Genomic DNA, 17972 nt, shown 5'->3' on the forward strand with positions numbered 1-17972 from the left:
GTACATCTCTGAGGGCTCTCTGAACTTGGGAGGGCTGGTAATTGCTCCATATGGCATTGTCTGGGGCTTGTCCCTCCTTTACTGCCCTGTCCTCTGACCCTCAGGCCTGCTGAGCTCTCTCTTTCCCACTATGAGCTTGGACTCTTGGAATAAATGTCCTCCAAGTCTGTGAGTCTAACCAGGAGCTGCATCAAGCTCTAGGTTTCCACAGGAAGGCCCGTAGATCGCTCCAATCCAATTACCCGAATGTGTCTGCATTCACCAGCGCCTGTGAGATCAGGCCAGCCCATTCTGCCTAGATGCTGCCGCGGAGGAGTTGGCATGGCAACGTGTGCTCTGAGCTGCTTAAACTTGGAGTCAGCTCATTGCTAGGAGGACAGAAAGACTGACAAGAGACAGATGCTTTTCTGAGATGGGGGAGGGGTTGAAAGAGCCTTATCCTAGATAGAGTTGGGGTTTAGAGTCTGCCATAAATACACAGACTGTAGCAGTGACACTCCCCAGACACAGGTAAATGCCTGCTCCTATTTCTCCATCCGAAGCACTCCAGCTCCACCTACATCCTCCTGCTTGGCTTCACTACTCTGGCAGTGGCAGACACACTGCCCTGCTCCACTCCAGGGTGAGGTAGCAGCCAGCCACAGAAAGCAGCACCTCAGTCCCTGACACCACTGGGACCATTCTGAATGTTCCCTGGAACTCCGATCAGACCACTTAGGAGAGAAGTCTACATTTTCTCTGAGATGAAAAACCACAATGAAAAACCTGTAGTTTCTAGAGCCTTCCTTGAGAATGAATCCAGCTCAGGGGAAAACAGACCTAGGCTAGAACAGAGAGGCCAAGTCTTCATAACATATTGCAGCTCTGATCTGTCTGCATAAAGCAGACCTTTTCTGCCTGTAGACCTCATTTGTGAGCCAGACAGTCCCTTCGCTTTGTCTAGTCACTTTGGACTGTTTGTCACTTACCACTGAAGAGGCTTTGTTTGTCCTGTGCGATCTTTCTAAAGCTAAGTGTTCCTCAGATGTACAGAACTCCTGAGCTGCCCACAGCTGTGCCCTGGCAAAGAGTAGAGCCACCCCCAAGTCAGGGCCCTGCAGGTCTGCAGGCCTCAAGGCATCTCTTGGAGATAGTGATCTGAGCAGACAGAAGTTGCAATCACAAGTTCTGAGCGCAGGTAGGTGGCGTCACAAGTCCTGATGGATACGAGACAAATTGTCTCGTATTAATGCTCTAAGCCTTAGTTTCCTTTGTATTAGATATGGATGAAAATTCCTTGGGTTAGTTCAGTGGCTCTCAACCTTCCTAATGCTGTGACCCTTAAATACAGTTCCTCATGTTGTGGTGATCCCTGACCATAAAATTATTTTCATTACTGTAATTTTGCTTCATAACTGTAATTTTGCTACTGATATTAATTATAATGTAAATATGTTTTCTCATGGTTTTAGGCGACCCCTGTGGAAAGGTCATTTGACCCCAAAGGGTCACTACCCCAGCTTGGGAACCGCTGGGCTAGTTGGAGACGACAGGCCCTTCAGCACTTAGTGCCAAGGCTGCCTTGTTTCTGTGTTATCATGAGAATCACTTCTACTGTGATCCCCCTACCTCAGAGGCCCTGAAAAGAGCTGGGCTGTAGTGCCTCCTTAGCATCTTTGAGGCCCTGAGTTTCATTCAAAGAATCAAAAAGAAAAGGAAGGAAAGGGAGGGGAGGGGAGGGGAGGGAAGGGAAGGGAAGGGAAGGCTCTCTAGAGCCTTCAAACTTTTCTCATGGGGCGGTTGGCCTTACAGAAGGGCACTGCTCTCCTGGATGATGGGACAAGGACACTGGGAGATGTACGGGTTTGCCTCCTGGCAGGGCTGCACCAGAGCCATCTGTCACGGGCTGCTTGTGTAAGCCAGAGTCATCAGGTTCTGTAGAAGCCAAGTGCAGGCCAAGGGTCCATAAAATTTTCAAAAAGAAACTTTCCGTGGGAGCTATTAATTCATGATGTGGTTTCTGAGAATAGGACTGGGCTGGGAGCAGCTTTGAGTTGTTCTTTCCACCAGCCAGCCTGGCATTTCCATGGCAGAGTTCAGAAGGCCCAGTAGAAGCCAACCGGTGTGTGCTTGGAAAGCAAATCTCAAGTTAGGTCAAAGGAAGGGGTGCAAGGGTGCTCAGCCAACATGGCCACTCCAGTCTCTGCTGCTCACCCTTCCAGATTTTGCAATTGGTGATAAAGAACATTGCTAGGGAAACTGGGATGTAGCGGGGTCCTAAATCCTTGCCTAAGCCTCCTCTCATTCCCGTCGTCCCTGATACTGTGCTTAAGAACCTGCCTGCACCAGATCCATCTGATAAAGTTAGCTGAAGCAGAAGCCACAGGGCCTACCAGTTCTGGCTTTCTCTGTGATGAGAATGGGCTCGGAGACCACTCTGATCACAGGCCTTTCACCACATGGGCGTCCGTGTGCAGAACTGGAGTGGACATGATTCGGGGTAAACAACTGAACATATAGCCAGGCCTGAGCCTATGCCCTCTAGAGCTCTGAGACTGCTGGACACTGGAGTCTGAGTCCAAGTAGCTGCTCTTGGAACCCCCACAGACCGTGTTATTGCCTCTGATAAGTTCTGAGGGATCTGATGTGTAAGAGGGGTGGCTTAGCTGGTTAAGTGCTAAGGAAGTAGCACCAGCCCTAGGATGCCCCACCTAGAACCAGGGGTCTCTGCTTGGAGACAGTTACAAAAGGAGCCAGGGATCTCTCAGACCATGTAGTTGAGGCCCCTGACACAAAAGCTGATACCAATGATTTGAGAGCCAGACAAACCGAAGAACAGCCTTTGCCTAAGAAGAAACAGCAGCATGCTTTCTGTAGGAGGAGAAAGAAGTCCACACAAATACTAGAATTTACGTAGACCTGTGTTCGGCTCAAGTTCAAGCACTGAATTTCTCCCTGGAACGGGTTAGCTGGCTGAGCCGTGTACAGGCATGTCAGGCACTAGAGTGCACAGATAGAGACAGCAACTCTTTCTGAAGCAGAACAGACTTGCTGACATTCTTCTGATGGATTACTCCACATCCAGCCTGAAATTTTCTATGCAAGGAACATTTAACAAACTGTGTCCCAGAGAATGTATGCGGAGATTAACCAGTGAGCGAATTAAATCAGTTATGCGGCACACCACCAACCATGCTACAGCCCTGGGCAGCTGAATCTGGGTTTTCTGGACTGAGGTGTCACTCCCTGCTAAGGGTCAGGGCCTTTTATCTTGGATTCTGTCAAAGACTTCTGGGCCCCAGATTTCACCCCTGCAATGGGACTAACAAGACATCTTTAATTTTTAGGTAGTGTTTCATATATTCCAGTCTGGCTCTGAACTGACTGTGTATTGGAGGATGACCTTGAACTTCTGATCTTCCTGCCACCATCTCTCAGATATGGGATTACAGGCATGAGGCACCACAGACGGTTTATATAACTGGAGAGAGTGAACCAGGCTTTCGTGCGTGTTAGACTAGCAGTCTACCGACCAGGCTATATCCACAACCCCAGACAGCCGGCTTCTGGTGATAACCACAGCACTGGCCGTCCAGTCTTGACCAGCAGAGGAAGGTAAGATTTGCTTGATCCCAGAATGCAACCTTAATGAGTGAGGCTCTGGTTCCCAGGACTACAGTCAGATCTATTTCTGGAACCCACTTCCCTAATCTCTACCCCGATACTCATAGTAATGTTGCTGAGGTCCAGGCTAGGTCAGAGGCTTGCTTCTCCCCTCTTCACAAAGTCCACTGCTGGTGTTTGTACCCAGACCTTCTGGGATCATGAGGCACTGGGACTTTTGAGCATTAATCTTTTCATTTTCAGTGGAAACTTTCTGCTCAGGGAGAAACAGTTTGATACCAGCGGACAGTCCACCCATAGACACAGAGAAGAAAGCCCATCTGAATGGGCAGAAACCTCTAATCTCTGTTAGGGATCAGCGTGACAGGCTGGACTAGGGACTACCAGGTCTTGTAGAAGACAGGCAGGAGGCAGAACCAGGTCTTCCCAGGTGGACACATGTTGGGACAGAGCCAAGAGTCTATGCTTCATGCTTGGAATCAGAGCCGAGATGTAGGGTGTGGTCGGATAGATACTATGGAGTCAGTTCTATTGGACAGCAGACAGGGCCAGGGCAGAGAACTTAAACAGGGAACTTGGATGTCAGGAAGTCAGTATGACTTATTGCGGCTATTTCTCTGTAAGGGCAGGAGAAACACTGGTGACCATGCATGTACTGCGGGTGCATGTGTCCTCTAAAGGGTGTGGGGACAAGGGGGTTGGCTATTGGGTAGAACAAGGGTAAGTAGAGACATAGTCGGGAGCTGAGAGTAGACACAGAGGGATGGAACCATTCAGGAAGTCCTGCCTGCCAGGGCCACCCCCTTAGTGACCACAGTGACAGTTTATAGGCAAGAAGGAGACAAACACAGGGAGGAACATCTCTGTACTGTGAGCATGAGAAGTGGCTTCTGGACTCAGTTTCCCTTAGGCGGTTTGTTTAGCTTAATTTATTTGCTATCTGTCTATCTATCTATCTATCTATCTATCTATCTATCTATCTATCTATCATCTATCATCTATCTATCTATCTATCTATCTATCTATCTATCTATCTATTTTTGAGACAGGATCTCTCTGTGTATCCCTGGTTGTCCTGGAATTCACTTTGTAGATTAGGCTAGTCTTGAATCATAGAGATCAGCCTACCTCTGCCTCCTGAGTGCTAGTATTAAAGGTGTGAACCACCTTGCCTGGCTTATTTTTATTTATTTATTTTATGTGTATGGGTATTTTGCCTGCATGTATATCTATGTACAATATACATGCCTGGTACCCTTGGAGGCCAGAAGAGGCAATGGATCCTCTAGAACTGAGTTACAGATGGTTGTGAGCTGCCATGTGGGTGCTAGGAACTAAATGCAGGTCCTTTGGAAGAGTAACCAATGCTCTTAACTGCTGAGCCATCTCTCCAAGCCTGCTATTTAGTTTAAAGACACAGTGTCCAGATAGTACACCCACCGTGTATCTCAGGTCAGCCTACATAACCATTCACAGCATGCTGGTGGTATCTGGAACCTGCCCGCTGGCTGGCTGAGCGACCGAGTGACAGCTCAGCTAGAGGCTGTATTCCCACTCATAGAGAAAAGGTGGGCAGTGCACCTTGCTGGACTTGCTGGTAAGTTTTGCAGAGAAAATCTCCATAAATATGTCAGCACTAATGAAAACACAGTTCATGCAATTTTCATCAGAACTTCTTTAGGGAATAACCCCAAGAAGCTGGGTGTAGTGATATACACAATCTCAAAACTGGAAAGTCTATGGCAGAAGGGTTCCAGGCTAGCCTCAGTTACAGAGTGGTGAGACCAGCAATAAAACTTGGGGCCAGGGGCTGGCGACGTGGCCCAGTGGCTGAGTGCTTAGCATGCTCAAGACGCTGGGTTCAATTCCCTGCACAGGAAGAAAGGAAAGGGAAGAAGGGAGAGAGGAAGATAGGGATAGACTCAGGGCTTTCAGCTGCTTGGTTTCTAGTTCCCTACCTTCTGCCCCTGGTCCTCTGTCACCATCCTTCTCACCCTCTTCCTGCACTTCTGCCCCTGGTCCTCTGTCACCATCCTTCTCACCCTCTTCCTGCACTCAACTGTTTGTTCTCAAAGCTTTTTGATGCTGTTCCTCCCCTCACCCCCAGCTTCCCCCCCCCCCCCAAGACAGGATTTCTCTATGTAACAGTCCTGGCTGTTCTGGAACTTGCTCTATAGACTAGGTTGACCTCAAACTCACTGAGATGCACCTACTTCTGCCTCCCAAGTGCAGGATTAAAGGAGTGCACCACCACTGCCCGTCTCTCCCCAACCCCCTCAGGTGATTGATTCCTCATGGGATATCTGTTCCTGAGTGACAGTCAGCCCAGATGCCTCATGACTTTTGACCCGTGCAAGTTTTGAGTGACAAGTTCCCCTTCAGGTTCGTTATTCCTCTTCTACTTTTTCCAATCCCAGCTCTATCTTACCTGTTGCTGAGCAGTGGGCCTCTTCCCTATCCTGCCTCCTCTCAGTAGCCTGCAGCCAAATCACCTCTGGAGCCAAATCACCTCCCACCACAAACTACAGTAGCCTCACCCGACTCACATACACCAGGCTCCCTCCTCTGCTCACCTGGCCACTGGTGGGCTCTTTCTAAACTACACAATAGACTACATTGCTTCTTCTTAAGCCCTTGGTGGTTCTTGCTGATGCTCCATCAACTTGGTTGGGGAGCGGGCTCTGCCCAGCAGCCTGGTTTCTATGTTTCCATACTTCTGGAGCCCCAAGAGCTCAGACCTGAGCAGTTTGCCATGGAACCTTTGCAGGGACAGTTGCCTTGGCCTGCATCTGTGCAGAAGAATGTGGCTTCAGCAGAGGAGCTCAGCTTCCAGAGCACAATAATGATCCTTCTTTTAAGTTTCAGCCAGTCCCACCCGAGATCACTGCAGCCCTTTGGCCTGCCTGAAACGGACACATATGTCTTGGCAGTTGGTTATCTTTCTGCAGCACCAGAAAAGAAAGGTGACTAGCTCCTGTAACATAGATTTGACCAAATGGCTCTGGAAAGGAGCAGTCTTGAGAACAAGAGGACAAGAAAGATGGTGACATAGGACCAGGGGCAAAGAGCAGGGAAACAGGGATTAAACAAGTAAAAGCTTTTATTGAATCTCCCCCTCCCTCCCCTGCTTTCTTTCTTCTTTCTATTTTTTTTTCCTGACTGGAGGCTCAAGCTATGTCAGCATGTCCCACACTTTAAGCCAGTGGGGTCTTCCATTCCTTCCAGAGAATGAGGGCACTGCTTTCTAACTCTGAGGCCCAAAGAGAGACAAGGCCGATAACACCTCCACTGCCCATAGGCCCTCATGGGCTGATTTTACCATCTGCCCCTGAGCTGTGGCTAGAAGGGAGTAGGAAGCCTGCTACCTGACTGACAGGCGGCAGCCTTGTGCACTAAGGACCTTGAACCACAGCCAGAATGGCTTCAGGAAGTCAGCTCCTGAGTCCACCTGCAGCCGCTCAGGACCTCAGACTTCTTTCCTTTTGCTTTCTTTCTCTCTGTATGCTGAGATGGGACACAGCCAAGAATGAGGGCACAGCAGAGACATGAGACAGACGGGAAATGAGCATAGAAAAGCAGAAATCATTGGCCTGCCTTTGGGGGCCACGTGGACAGTTGTCCAGACACGTACAACGAGGAAACAGTGATTCGGGGGATAAATGGCAGATCCCAAGAGGTGGCAGTCGAGTCACGTGACTCCAGTTTCCCTTTTCTCTCTACTTTTCTCACAAAGGCTAAGTATAGATGATCAGCAGACATGTTCAGAACCACCCAGCACCAGGCCCCCTTCCACCCAGCCTGAGCTCTGGGGAAGAACGGCACAGTTCCCACGCTGTCTGCCTTGTCCTTCACTGTCAGTGCCCACAGGGTAAGATCCCTGCTGTGTGTTAGCCTCCTAAAGGTTCCATTCACCACCTGCTGGGCCCCTAGTGTAGACTCCAGTGATGGTTCTCCCTTTCTGGGGGCCTGGCTTCATCATTTCCGCTTTTATTTTTTTTTCATACCGTCACCACTACCTTGGACCCTAAATCTTGCTCCTGGCCTGGCCACCTCCCTGGCAGCCCAGAACACACTTGTTTTGCAGTATTTTGGGAGGGGTTCTTATAGTGGTCTTGGCTGAGGTTCTTGACTCTAGGAGGTTACTTTGTGTTCCTCTGCCCGCTTTACCCCTGGATTCTGAATGCTCAGTAGTTTGAATCCTTCCCCCGGTGTGATCAAAACGAAACTTTAAAGCTTCTGATGAATATTGCCAAACAACTTTCTGCCAATGCCGGCGCCAGTCCGCCAGCTGTTTGAGAATGATTATTTTGCAATGCCTTTGCCATTCTGGGTTTTAGAGGGGACAGCATTAGTCTTTAGAGTTTAGTGAGCAAAGTCATCTGGTCACACTGGGGACACTGTTACTCTACCCTGAAATACTTTCCTCCACCGCTTGGGCATGCAGCCACTCCCACTTTGTGCTGCCACCACCTTCCGCAGAACGGCAAGCCCACATAGATTTCCTAGAGCCAATTTCAAACGCCTTTAGAGAACAACATAGCTCTTTCTTAGATGATTTCATTCAGCACCTCTTTCGGTAAAAATATTAACACATAACCCATTGCTAGGCATGAAAGTAAATTCCAGGTCAGCCTGGGCCACATACTAAGACCTCATCTGAAAACCCAAAACTAAAGAAAGCAAGGCATAAATACAAAGCAAAACAAGTAGCCCATGAGAGGAAGCCTAGAGGTCCACTTCCTGTAGCTCCAGAAGTCTGGCTTACCTGAGCAGGGGCCTTTGGGACCTTGTGTCCTCGTCCCTGGAGAAGAGCCGTCCAGGCAATTAGGACCTGAAAGGAGAGGAGCCATTCACAGAAGTGACTGGAACGAGACAGCCACACAGGTGAACCAGTACAAAGATCTCAGTGCTCCGCCTCATCTGGAGGCACTGCCACACCCTCCCTGTCGCCAGGACTGGAGTTTGAGGTTCGGCTACTCTAGCAGAAGTGCAGCCCGAGGGGATGAAGGCGGGGTTTATGCAACAGAAAGTGAAGAAGATTGACAGGTGGGAGGGGCTCCGCGCGAGGTGGATGATCCTTCCACGGGGACTGCTGCACCCAGTCAGGCCCTCTTTCTGCAGGTTGAAAGGGGCGCTGCAAAGAGGCAAATTCGGGACCCTGCCGTGGACCCGGATTTAATCTTGTAGGGGAAGCCAGAACAATTAGAGTGTTCTCTGGTAGCTGTGTGTCATCTTTGCCTCTCTTAGAAAGGGCGGGGGGAGGTTCGCCGAGGTCGAACCTGGTCGGGAAAGGGGGTTGCTGGCCTCCTTGGCTGGAGATCAGGAAGGACGCAGCGTTGTGGGGAAAAACCAGAGGGAATATCTGTAGCAGTTAAGAGGGAAAGATATGCAGAACAGCGGAAGGAGAACTGAGCAGGGACACTTCATGAACCCTGCTGTGTCGTCCGAGGGGATTCATGTGCGTGGAGGCCTTTGGACTTGATGCGACAGACTCCCTGTACCCCTCTAGCTTCCGCAGCCCAGGGAACCTGGCCCTATGCACTAGAAAAGTTGTCCTGTCTCCTGTAGGGCCCTCCTCCTCCAGCTCCGCCCCTGCGCTCATGTGAGGGTCACACACCCAAATCACTAACCAATCCTTGACTGTCCTGCCACTTGCCCCTATCAAGCTCAGCCCCTACCCAAAACAGCCAGAGACCCTCGTCTTGCCCTTCATCTTTTCCAACTCCACTGTCCTGCACTGTCTTAAGCCCGTCTGTGATCCCTGCATCCTGAGTAAGGCTACCCACCACATTCCTTAGAGACCTCCCCGAAAGACCATTCTTGATCACTGAGTGAATCCGAAATCTGAGACTGAATTCATCTTTATCTCATAACCGAGTACATCATGGAAGCACTGGTGGGAGTGTCTTTTCTCATAGCTTGGCTTCCTCTGTTGAGACATTGGCTCCAGGGAAAGCCTGGTTCTAGTCCAGCATCCCTCCCCTGGAACACTGGGGGATAAGGCAGGATCGTGGCTCACTATGGATAGCATCAAGGGAGCATCCATTTAGATGCTCTCTGGTCAGGGTGAGTATAAGGAGGCCCATAGGTTCAGGCTCTATTCAAAGTGACTCTGCATTCCCCAGAGGCCCCAGTTCCATGTGGTACCCTTCTCAGAGAGAAGATCCTGCCCCACCCCTAATCCTTGGGAGTCCAGCCCAGTGGAAACTGAGAGGTTATCTTGCTGACCTGGCCTCTTGGAGATCGGGGGAGATCCTGATCCTCTCCTTGAAACCCTGCCTCCTTAACTCTCGATAGGTGGGTGATTCAAGACTAGCAAGCCCCTGGAAGTAAACTTAAAGGAGGCAGGTCCCACCCCACCCGCCTGAGCCTGTGTGACTCTCAGCCTCCACTGCCCTTTGGGCAGTCCTTCCTGCTGGAGAGGGGACATCAAGGCAGTCAGGGCCTGAAAGGAGATGAGGAAATCACAGTGGTGACCAAAACAGTCTGTGGAACTCAAGGCAGCCACTGTTGGAGGAGCTCACTCCAGTCTCTAGTCTCTGACCTCCTACAGTTTACCAGACTGTCCCCACCAACTGCATAGGTCTCTCATTCCCAAAATTCCCTGCATGTAGTTTCCAAGTAGAACTAAATGACAGGAACTGGTTCTAGGGAGGAGTTCCTGAAGGGAAATGGAATCTTGGCAACCTTGACATTCTAGGCCCCCTTTTCAAAGAAAAGAAAAAAAAAGAGATAATTGATATTCTGAGCCAGACCTTGTTTTGAAATATGTTCTTCCTTGTCCCTTCACAAACGACAGTCTTTCTTCCTCTTTGAAAATAGGGTCATATCAAGTCAGGTAATAGAAATGGGGAAAATCCAATTAGAGCCTTCTTCTGCCAACTACACATCTCAATATACTCCCCGGTAGGGCAGAATCAGATCTTGCCATAGCCCCCTCATTGACATCATTTAGTACACACCGGTTTGAAATGGCATCAGTTGGAAATGCTGAAACAGAAGGACCTTTCATCCCTGGGCGAGCGGAGCAAGCTGCTTTCCTCTCCTGGTCCTGGAAGCTGGCTGTGTCTGGCTGGAGTCAGGGCCTCTAGCTTAAATAGGCGGCGGGAGTGGGGCAGGGCAGGCCTGTGGGGTGGGCATGGAAACTGGGCCATTTACCCAGCACAGCAAAGCAGTGTCTGAGGAGCCAGCAGTGGTCTAGACACACGCCTGTTTGCCTGACTGCTTGTCCACCAGGTGGCCGGGAGCCCACAGGGCCTTAGACCACAGACCAGCACCTGGGGTGACCCTTGATGGATGTGTAGCTCTAAGTGAGACTATGGTGCTTGGATACTCCAAGTGTACCCAGGTTCCTGGATGCCTCAACTGGATAATAGGAACAACTGGAGCTGAATGGGCTGTTCCCCAGAACCACCAGCAGCTCAGCAGGGTACCTCTCCAAGCCTGTCTGTACTTTTTTTTTTTTTTTGAAACAAAGATAACTCTGATTTCATGTCTGCAGAAATAATGGTTTCAACACCAAGGCAGGAAGAAAGGCGAGCACACTCAGGCTGCCTGTGTGTGTATTTGGATGAGACTGTGAGTGCCGAGCATGCAGAAGTGCCCAGAGCAGCTGTAGAGCAATGCTGGAGACCACCCCTTCAAACCTCGGCAGTGTCTGAAGGACTGCGGGGGAAGTGAGTGCTTTACTTGGTTGGTTCAAGTTGATCTTCTGGTGAGTCGAGGCAGTAGCCCTGTTTCAGCGCATGGAAGCTAGACCATCCGCTAGCAGGAAACTAAGATGAAACAGTAGTTTGTTATTTTATGCTGGTAAAATTTTACCCTTAAAAGTAAAAGTGAATTTGTTAATGCGTAGTTGGAGTCACATATAAGAACTCTTCCTTAACAGGAAAAATATAGATTTCTAGTTTGATATAAAAAATATTTATTCCTCATTTGCAAAAAGGTAGCAACTCAGAGGTCCTGGGTTTCTTGATGGAATCAGAAAATAAATCAGCTTTGCCATAAATACTGATGAAAGAGAAGCTGAGGTCGCATTATGTACAAACTCATCTGCCCATCATCAGGTGTCCTGGGTATTTGGGCCTAGAACATGGAAGGAGCGTGCATTTCAGAACATAGTTTGGGTTCTGACCCTGGAGTAACCCCGGGCCTTCACTTAGCTTCTCTGAGCCGTCTTTGGCTAACTATCACTTTGCAGGGTTGTTGGGAGAATGTAGAGATGATATGGTATTAGGAGAAATGTTTGATAGATACCTAGTGATCTGTTGTCTACTTTGGAAAGATAATTCTACAGTGGGATGGGCAGGAAGGGCAAAGTGCAGGAAAGCCAGTGCGGGAGCGGAGGCAGGAAGACAACAGAACAAAGAGTGGTCACAGATATGGGGACACGTAAGAGAGTAGCATGATGTCATAGACTGAATGTGTCCTCTCCCCGTGCTCATCGGTTGAAGTCCTAGACCTCCCGTGTGACTTTAATTGAAGACAGAGCTTGTAAGGAAGTAATTACAGTTAAATGAGATCATAAGGGTAGGGCCCTGATCAGATAAGACTTTTTTTTTTTTTTTAAAGAAGAGAGATACTGCAGAATATTCACACCCAGTGAAGACTTGTGGAGGCTCCCAGAGAAGGTGGCCATCTATAAGGCAGGATATTCTGAGGCTTCCCAGTGCAGACAGTCACTCCGCACCCAGTGTTCACATGAGCCTTGTGTGAGCACTGTGTAGCATCTATGTGTGAGCCAGGCGACAGTGAGACTCGGGGCCGAGGTCTGGGCTGGAGCAGAAGCTGAGAATTGTTAGAGTGTGGATGAAGTCTTTGGAGTGACAACATCTTGTCAGATCATTTATCCCTTCTTCTTCAGTTGGTTCATTCTAATTCTAATTCTTCTTACATAAGATAGCTTTTGCCTTTTACACCTTTATAAAAAAGCTGACATCCACCTTGGCCTTTAAAAGGCTCAACTGTGTACTAATTCATCCTGGTCCCGCTACACGACTATTTCGGTCCTACTTTACAATCTGATCCTGTTTAGGATCATAACTGAGCTAACGCCCACATGTTTGGTTAGAATCACCCTTTCCCCTGAGCTCACTGTGTATTCAATATCTGTGACGCCAACTCTTTTGTCTTTCTTAGCCAGTCTCAAAACAGCATATCTTCTTTTCATTTCAACTCAGTGGATGATCTATAATTCAAGATGCTAGCTAGCAAGTGTTCACTTCTCCTCCGAGTTAACCTGAAAGGCACCGTGTGTGTTCTTTAGCTCTAGGGTGGGTGTGTAGGTCACTTCTTTCCCTCTCATCCCCTCCTGTGGCCGTTCTCCAAGCTCATTTCAGCCCTGTGGTCCCCTTCCCCTGTTCTAAACCAGTTGTTTGCTCCTGTTTTCTTTTCTGCATTTTTTGGTTTGACGTCTGTTTCATTCCCAGCACCACTGACTCCTTTGTTCCACTGTTTCAATTTTCTGTCCTTTACTCCTTCCAGGTGTTTCTCAGTTCTTTTGTTTTCAAGTTGGAATTACAGCCATTATCTGTTCTGATCTATTCCTCTTTGTACTTTTTTTGAGGGGTTCATTTGGGACCTTTTAAGTTATTACCAAGTTCTTTCTATTTGTTCCCTAGAGCTTTAAGAATCCATCTTTTTGGTTCTTTGGGGGTTCGATTTTTGAGACAGTCTCACTCTTTAACTCAGGGTGGTCTTGAAATCAAGGCAATCTTCCGACCTCAGCCTCCCAAGTGCTGAGATTACAGGTATGGCCACACCTAGCTCAGCTTCCATCACTGAAAAGCTATATTGATTGATATTTCTTGAGGGCCTACTGGGTATAGATGCTACTGTTCATTAGCTAGCATTTGTAGTCAACCGCTTTTCTTCCAAGTTTAGGGCAATAACATCCAGAGTCTTCAGTTAGGGCTGCTTTGGGGACCATTTCTGACTAAATAATTCATCTGTTCTATCTTGTTCCTAAAAAGAATGGAAAGGATTTCAACTATGCTCCTGTGTAAAATTTCACATGTTCTTTTTTCTTTCCTCCCCTTTCCCCTTTCCTTTCATCTGTGTTCACATTCCATTTCTCTCAGTAAAGATAGAACACCCTTGAGGCATCCAGGCAGAGGTCGAAAACAAAGAGGACGAGGACTTAGGTGGCCTCAGGTGGGCACAGCTGATATGACTGAGGCTTGTCCTATTGATCGTTTGCTGGTAGTTTTGAAATGACCCTTTGTTTTACATTCCTGCTTGAATGGCTGTAACACAGAAGAGGCCACTGGGGTGTGACTCACTCTGTCAGCCCTGAGAGGGAAACGCTTTTTCTGTTGTTGCTCAATGGGGACGGCACTAAAAAACGGCAAGAGATACAGGTGTTGGCTGGCTGAATGTAGACAGATTCACTCCCCGCACCCCGCCTCCCCTATATACACCTCATCCTCCCAAAGTCAGTATTGAGTGAGTATTGAACTCACAGAAGTGTTTCCTGTTTTCTGAATCTGAGATCTCCCTGTTTGGAGGGCAAATGGAATTTGGTAGAGAGGAAGGCTTCTTTGACCCTCTGTTCCCAAAGAACTCCAGAGTGGCCTCATTTCACACTTCTTGGGAGCCAGGTTTTGGAGTGACAGATTGATTGCTGTATGGGTGGTTACCAAAAAAGAATCTATTTTATTAGCTGTTTGTCTTGCAAAGTGAAATCGTTTTTTAAAACCTTATCAAAATGTCATCATCCCAGGGATTAGAACGTGTTCTCCAGCTCTGAGGGAAGATCTCAGTCCTGCGGGTAAAGAGCTGTCATGTCATGGTCTAGCCCCAGTCCCTGAGTGATGAGTCAGGACAGGTGACCTTAGGCCTGGCTCCCTGAACCAACAGCTGTCACGCTGATTCCTTTTAATTATTGTCTTTGTTTTCAACACAAGGGCAGCAAAAGTCATGTATAGGAGAGACCATGTGTAGGTAACAAAAGTCTAGAGATTCATGTATAGGAGAGACCATGTGTAGGTAACAAAAGTCTAGAGATTCATGTATAGGAGAGACCGTGTGTAGGTAACAAAGTCTAGAGATTCATGTATAGGAGAGACCGTGTGTAGGTAACAAAGTCTAGAGATTCATGTATAGGAGAGACCGTGTATAGGTAACTTTGTCTTTTCTGTTTGAGGAAGAAAAATGTTTCACCTACTGATTTTTTTCAGATTAAATTTAGAAAATATAGTAAGAAATTAAAAAATATTTTGTGTTAGGTGGTGGTGGCCACCTTTAATCCCAGCATTTGGGAGGCAGAGGCCGACAGATCTCTGAGTTCGAGGTCAGCCTGGTCTACACAGTGAATTTCAGGACAGCCAGGGATACACAGAAAAACCCTGTTTCAAAAAATAAAAAATAATAAAAGTATTTTGTTAGTGTTTGAAGTGTTGCTCAGGGGTGCAACACTTGCCTAGCTTGGGTGAGGCCCTGGATTAGCTCTTCAGCACAGGGGTGGCAGGTATTTGGTTTCCTTTTGTGGCAGTTAAGGAGATCCAGAGAGAGTGGGGGTTACTGAGAGAAGGCAAGAGTGGAGTGCCGCCGTCTCTATAAACATAGACTTGACTGTTCATCCTCCTCAGCGGCTGACTGTACCTTGGCCCTACCTCCCCTTAACCTGTCCTGTCTAGAGTCAAGGCCAATCACAGTTAGAGGCCATCTTCAGACCTACTCTCCCTCCCTTCACTGTCACCCCCTTCAGCCCCCACCCTCTTCCTCCCACTGCCTCACTGTGTGAACCCAACCTCTAGCCCTTCTCTTGCCTAGAAACATGTTCTTCATGACCCCAGGTCTGTATCCATGCTGTCCCTTGTGTCTGGAACACCCTTCTAAGGTGGTCCACTTGGCACCTGTTAGGAAACCATTTTGTGTAACGAGATGGACTAGTGTAATGACTGCAAGGCAGGAGCCAGACACCAGGTAGCTCAGACGTAAACCAAGCCTAAGGCAGGCTTTGATACGGTAATGAGCCAGCCTGGAGGCGGCAGGTCGCTCTGTTAGTGAGCTAGACCTAAGTCACGAACCCTGGTGGGACAAAACTAAAGCACATTAGAATTATTCAAAAGCTGGAACTCTGGAGATGGCCCCTGGGACCGTACCACTGTGCTCCCTGGACACATCTTAAGACTGCACTGTATACATCAGCAAGGACTATGAGACTGGCCACTGTGAGGCTCTGGTTTCCAGCACCAGAGCTGAGTTCTCACGTGCTTCCTGTGAGCGCTAGCTGTGGGCTGACATCTTGACAACCACAGTGCCATCTCCTCCCTGGCTACCACAGATGAAGGAGTTCGTGGCAGATGCAGGTAGAGCTTGCAAGGCCCTGAAGCATTTTCACTGCATAGGATTCCCTAGTGAACCCTACCCTCCAGCAGTTCCTGTTCCACCAGCAGTCCCCAGTCAGTGAGATGCCTGTTATATGAGATTACGGCAACCTTTATATTAGCATGGTACTGTAAGGAATGTTTGTGTGATAAACCAAGTACATCTGAAAAACAAGTATCATGCAGACATCCTAATCACTGAATGCTCCTCAGCCCATCAGCAGTGCTCTCTGCAGCACCCATCCTCCAAAGCTTACATCTGAGGCTTCAATCTCTCCTTAGATTGGCATCTCTAAGTTTCGTTTTTTAAGCTTTATTTTATGGTTATGAATGTTTGCCTGAAGTGTGTCTATGCACCATATGTGTGCCTGCTGCCCACAGTGGCCAGAAGAGTGCATTGGTTCCCCTGGAGCTGGAGTTACAGATGCTTGTGGCTACCATGTAGATGCTGGGGACTAGACCTCTGGGTCTTCTGCAAGAGCAGCCAGTGCTCCTAACCACTGAGCCATCTCTCCAGTTCTGTGCTTAAGCTTTTTACGAGAGCTAAGAGTATGAGTAGCAAAGACAGCAGGGCTTAGTCCCCAGGGAACACCGGGGGAACTTTAATGGGAGAAATAAAATGATTTCTAGCCATGCCTGCATGTCAGCCACCAAAAGGTTCAATTCTCTCTGCATCCACCAGGATCACAGTGGGGACTGCTCCTGACTGAACTAATGCATCAATTAGGCTGCTTGTCATCAAGGAAGACTTGCAAAAGTGGAGCCTTGAAGGCTAGAGGTCTTGTGTGAACTCATGTAGGTGGTACTGGCCCTGGCAGCCTGCTGGGATCACTGCCATCATTATCATCATCAAGATGGTGCTTACCATGTGCTAGGCATTGTGCTAAGAACATTGTATGTGTATTTTCGTGCTTTAGAACCTGAAATGGTTTGGTAGTTTTGTCCCTATACTCAGAGAGGAAAACCACGAGTCAGAGTGGGGTAGAAACTTAAGTGGCTTGTCCGAAGTCATATAGCTAAGAATGGCACAGCTGAGATTCTATGGGTAAAACATCTCTGAGGCTCTGTTCTGCTGACTCTGAATGGTTAACAAATATACAAAGGTCACAGGCAAGGGAGAAACACCCTGGAGCAGTAGGAGAGCTTGCTGGCAACTTCCCTTTCATTTTGCCACTCTGGTCTAAGAGAGGTATGAGGTGGATGTTGCTATGATTTGTTGTTAGTACTTGAATGTGAACAGGCCTACCATCTGCTCCAGGGGATACCTCATGATGTATTAATCAGGTAGACCCATTGCTGTAGGCCGTGGGATAGGAAGGGACACTGGCCAAGTCCCATGTCACTTATCAGGTCTGTCAGCCTTGCCTCCTGAGCCCCACTTCTGTGTGTACAAGCCAGTGTGACCTTTCCGTACACTGCTGAGCACACTCCCAACTGAACCACTCTCACGGCCTGAAGCAAGATCCATGCCCTGTGCCCACTCACCTCTCCTGGCTTGTCCTTTGGCAAGCTTATTGTCACATCTCCTTGTTCTCAGACACATCTATGTCTTTCTAAGGTCCCTTCTTCAGCATGAGGTTGACATCTTGTCTAGCTAGTGTCTACTCACCCGAGTTTCAGCCCATCACTCTCTTGGGGAGAGGTCCTATTCAGGGGCAGGCTGTGGTAGGGCTAGAACCAGATTCCTACAGATAGGTAGGGCTGCCGGGACAATGGCTGTAGAGAGTAATGCTTGTGCCTCAGACATGCCTCTCCACAGGGTAGTGTACATCTGGTTCTGGGATGTGAGGGCCTTGTCTGGGAAGAGATCACACAAGGGTGCTGTGCTGGACAGGGTCAGGGCTGTGATCACTTCGATATCCGCTAAAGCTCTCAATGTGGATACTGATTCTCAAGTCCGGCAGGGAGAAAAAAGGGGGATGGTGGTGGTCAAGGACATAACACTGGGGGTCATCCATGTTTGGTTTAGTGTGGAAAGAAGAACTAAAAGGAGCATGGAGAAAGGGGGAGGACCTTGGGGACGGTGGCTAAAATGTAGCA

At 48.5% G+C, this 17972-nt stretch overlaps 1 protein-coding gene across 2 annotated transcripts in view; it reads right to left on the reverse strand.

Moving 5' to 3' along the window:
- The window catches only part of Smpd3 (sphingomyelin phosphodiesterase 3), an 83494-nt gene that overhangs the window by 19335 nt on the left and 46187 nt on the right, over positions 1 to 17972 (reverse strand). Inside the window, exon 2 of one of the 2 annotated variants that reach the window (XM_041649647.1) lies at positions 8369 to 8434. The exons of the other annotated variant lie outside the window; for it this stretch is intronic. The gene's annotated coding sequence lies outside the window, so the exon portion shown is untranslated. The remainder of the gene's footprint in view (positions 1 to 8368; positions 8435 to 17972) is intronic. 2 annotated transcript variants of the gene reach the window in all.

This window comes from Microtus oregoni, unplaced genomic scaffold, assembly GCF_018167655.1.
Source record: "Microtus oregoni isolate MIOR12 unplaced genomic scaffold, Mior012 000004F_ref0000308, whole genome shotgun sequence".
In the NCBI taxonomy this organism is placed as follows: Eukaryota; Metazoa; Chordata; class Mammalia; order Rodentia; family Cricetidae; genus Microtus; species Microtus oregoni.